The sequence below is a fragment of the Aethalodelphis obliquidens genome, unplaced genomic scaffold, assembly GCF_003676395.1.
Source record: "Aethalodelphis obliquidens isolate GAN/ISIS:26980383/991018 unplaced genomic scaffold, ASM367639v1 scaffold36, whole genome shotgun sequence".
NCBI lineage: Eukaryota > Metazoa > Chordata > Mammalia > Artiodactyla > Delphinidae > Aethalodelphis > Aethalodelphis obliquidens.
The window spans coordinates 6,128,029-6,132,377 of NW_020837980.1; the positions used below are offsets into that span (position 1 = coordinate 6,128,029).

General features: G+C 44.3%; 1 pseudogene; it reads left to right on the forward strand.

The window, feature by feature from the left end:
- Nucleotides 1-3,905, forward strand: part of LOC113632242 (glutamyl-tRNA(Gln) amidotransferase subunit C, mitochondrial-like) — an 8,881-nt pseudogene extending 4,976 nt beyond the window's left edge.
- Nucleotides 3,906-4,349: the final 444 nt, after the last annotated feature.

Sequence of the window (4,349 nt, forward strand, 5' to 3'; positions counted from 1 at the left end):
TGTGTGTGTGTGTGTGTGTGTGTGTGTGTGTGTGTGTGTGTGTGTGTTTCCAATGAGCATCTATAACTTTTAGAATCAGGAAAACAAATCCTAAGTTAAAAACCTGAGGATACTCAATAGTTGTACGAAGACTTGCTGAATTAGTACACCTATTTATACACAGCTTTCAGTAATAGAACACAATCAGAATATTTCCTTTCCTTACCTGTCAAATGGGATCCAGTGAAAGAAAGACTCTATTTTGTGTGTTTGTTATTTTTTTGTTTAGTTTACCGGAAGGATTTTTAACAGAAAGAAAACAATGCAACTGGAACAGTTAAAAGAGGCACTGCCTTAGATAGTGTTGCTTGAGTTTCTTTGCTCAGAATGGAAGGGAAAATGATCTTTTTCTATTAAAAATCCCCAAAGATTCCTTTACCCCTCCACCTGCCCCTACCTCTTCTACCATCTCTTTTCTCCTCTACCCATCAGACTTTTGAAAGTTGTCTACACTTACTGGAAGGCTTCACTTCCTCAGCCTCCCCTTCAGTTCATAGTTGCATCATAGCTCTGTCCCAACCATTCCGCTAAAACATGATTTTCAAGAGCAGTCAGTGACTTTCTGTTGAGAAATCCATTGATTACATTTGTCCTTATTTAAGTGGATCTTTCGGCTGAATGTATTGCTGGAGACTACTTCTTCCTTAAAATTCTCAACCCTTGGCTTTGGTGACACCATATTTTCCTGAGGCTTCTTAAGCCCTTCTAATCCTTTCTTCTTGGCCACCTTCCTAACCACTGCCCACTCCATAGGTCTCGATATTCTCTCATTTTCCCACTAGCTCTCTTCTCTTTTTGCTCTACGTGTCCTCCCTGGCAGACCTCACACACTCTTACAGTTGTAACAGACACCTGAATGCCAAGTTTCCCAAACCGATACCTCCCTAAAGCCTCAGACACACAAATCTGTCTGTTCAACTTATCCATTGAAATCTACCACCACAGACACTGCCAGTGAATTGACTGAAATCGGTCTTTGACTGACTTTTCCTCCTTTGTTAATCGTATTGCTTTCTTTCACTTAACTTCATATTTCGATTTTCCCTTGCTCAATTTTTGATAATATGCCTGGCTGATTAGTTAGGATGATCTCTCAACATCATAAAATGCTGTGGAAAAATACACATATTTGGTGTATGTGGTTTCCTAGTTTTCAGCGATACAATAATCACTTTTCATTAGGAAGATATACTTTTTCAAAGACTTGTGCAAAAACATATCAGGTTGCCTTTTGGTGCAATAAGCAGGAATTTATTAAAGTGAAATATAAAGGCATGCTTGTGCTCATGTGCCTCTGACCAACATATCTTATTCAGGTTGGGTGGGGATTGGCTGTGTTTTCTAACTCAAGGAATGGACTTCTTATGAAAGGTCATCTGTCTAATGCATCCAGCCTTGTCAACTAAAAGTGCTAGCCATCTTATTTCTGTCTCTTTGAAGCACTCCAGCATACATAGCTCTAAGAGCTGATAAGATATTCCATGCTGTAAGACTCCAGTAGGATAAAAACTCCCCTCTCTTCAGAACTGCTTTAAAAATTCTGACCTGCGAGAAAAAGAAGAAAAATTCCTGGACAATAGTAAATTCAACATCATGTAAGGTCTGAATGTTAATAATTCACTTTAATTATTTGCATCTATTTAGCACATCATTTGACGACTTTCACATGCCTGCTACAGAACGCAGCATCCTTTTGCCTTAAAGCCAAGATACATTTGGATGTCTGTAGGTCTACTCTTCACTTTTAGGGGGAAGGAGATATTTTAGAATCCGCTCTATTCATGTGTTTGTAATAAACCATCTTTCCTAGTCTTCCTTTTATAGCCTATTAACATAAATGACCCCCACCCTTTATTACTATCCCCCTTCTAGGAGACATGTAGAGTTCCTCTCTTGAGAGAAGATCTCTAAGTTGGGAATTGACATTATTATGCATTTGGCAATGTTATTCATTCAGTCAGTCAATAAAATTTTTTGAACACTTGCTATGTTTCAGGCATTGTTCTGAGAACTTCAGATTTGGCCTTGAGACAAAGACACGAGGTCTGTTCTCATAGACGTTAAATTTCTGGGGGAGGGGTATGATTTCAGTCAATTAAAAAATTGAGTGAATAAAGTAATTTCAGGTATTGCTATGAAGAATATATAGCCCAGTAATGTGCTAGAGAGTGTGGCGGCAGGGGGGGCTACTTCAGATTTGATGCCAAGGGAAGGCTCTCTGAGCAGGGGGCCTACAAAAGTAAGCCACCCCTCACTCCCAGCCTGGTCTGACAAGGAGGGATTGAGAAAAACTAGCTGAACTTCCCTATGAAATACACTAAAAACTTTCTCAGTGACAGTGGGGATGGGAAGTAATCTTAGGGAGATTCTTTGATGTGAACTGATTTTTTTTTCTTCTCTTCCCACTTCTTCTGACTGGAGCCAGGACAGATGTCAGAGTCCTGGATTTCAGGAAGCAGGCACAGTGTATTTGTTTCCTAAGGCTGCCATCATAAATTACGACAAGCTGGAACAACGGAAATTTATTCTCTCACAGTTCTGAAGCCTAGAAGTCCAAAATCAAGTTGTTAGCAGGGCCATGTCACCTCCAAAGACTGTAGGGAAGGATTCTTCTTTGCTTCTTCATAGCTTTTGGTGGTTGCCAGCAATCCTTGGTGTTCCCCTTGGCTTGCGGAAGCATGACTTTAATCTCTGCCACAGTTTTCACATAGCCTTCTCCCCTGTATCTCCTCTGTGTCTGTTTTTATTTAAAAATAAATATTTTTAATAAAAATTTCCCTCTTTTTATAGATACTGGTCATCGGATTTAGGAGGACCTACCCTAGCCCAATAGGACCTCATCTTTTTTTGTTTGTTTTTGTTTGTTTGTTTGTTTTTGCGGTACGCGGGCCTCTCACTGTTGTGGCCTGTCCCGTTGCGGAGCACAGGCTCCAGAGGCGCAGGCTCAGCTGCCATGGCTCACGGGCCCAGCCGCTCCGCGGCATGTGGGATCCTCCCGGACCGGGGCACGAACCCGTGTCCCCTGCATCGGCAGGCGGACTCTCAACCACTGCGCCACCAGGGAAGCCCAGGACCTCATCTTAGATTGATCACATCTGCAAAACCCTACTCCAAATAATGTCATATTCACAGGTTCTGGGTAGACATGAATTGGAGAGGAGGGGAAAATATTCAACCCACAGCCGAGTCAGCTGGAACTGTCATCAGTGGGAGGAAACGTACCCCAGTAACTTGATGTCATCCAGGGACTAAAGAAGAAGGAAAACTGCGGGGACCGCCTGAGAAGCATGGTCTGCGGAGTCTTGGAGCAATGTTATTTGGTATATAATTTTAACTTTGCTTCCAGTGTCATCAATCCCTTCTGTCATCCTCAAGAATTGAGTTAGGTGTGGGTGGGTCTTTGGGCCTCGGCGGGCGGGCGCCGGGGCTCCACCTCCAAGGCGGGTCCCCGGGTAGAGGCCAGAGCGTCTAGGCGGGTGCTGAAGGGCGGCGGGAGGTGGTGTGGGCGCCACACGTGACCCACACCCTCCGCCTTATCGCCGCCCCACCCCCCACCCAGGGAAGTGGGCCAGATCCTGGAGCCGCTAGCGCTTGCGGACTGTGGCAGCCGGAGGCCGCAGCACGGCCAGAGAAAGCCATCGCGTTCGCCTACAGGCTCTGCGCCGTGGACACGGACGGGGTGGAGCCCGTGCAGTCAGTCCTGGAGGATGCATGTCTATGCTTAAGATCCGACAATGTGGCAGAAGGCAACTGTGCCAAAGAACTGCTACAAAACTCCCGTCGAGATGTGGAGGAGTATTTTGTGGCCCCCAGGTCATATGTCTTGGCCAAAGCTAGATGGAAAAGAGCCCCTCTCACACTGCTGAGGACCTATTCTGCGAAGGGGCACCCTATGAACACGTGGAAGGGCAACGACTATTTTGTTATTATGAACACAAGTGTTCCCGCTCTCTTCAGTCACCTGAAAAAAGTGATGGTTAGGGATCTTTTAGTAACTAACTCTTCTGAAGACAGAATTGGGAAAGATCTAGCAAAGAGTCTCTGATGCCAATGGAAGTAGAAGGTATTGCCAGTTTCCAAGAAAATGGATCAAGTGTTTACTCACAGGCTGTTCAGTATGGAAGGCTTTATCCCCTCCCCAAAGACGGTCTAGCAAACGGCACTTAAGTGAAGTTTTCTACTCATGTAACTGTTAGACATTGCATCTGATCACTATGTGACAACCTGAGTTGTCCCTTTCAGTTGCTGTTTCCATCGACTTGAGCAGCCTTTTATCTTTACTGAACACACTAAATTTGTTCCTGGTACCC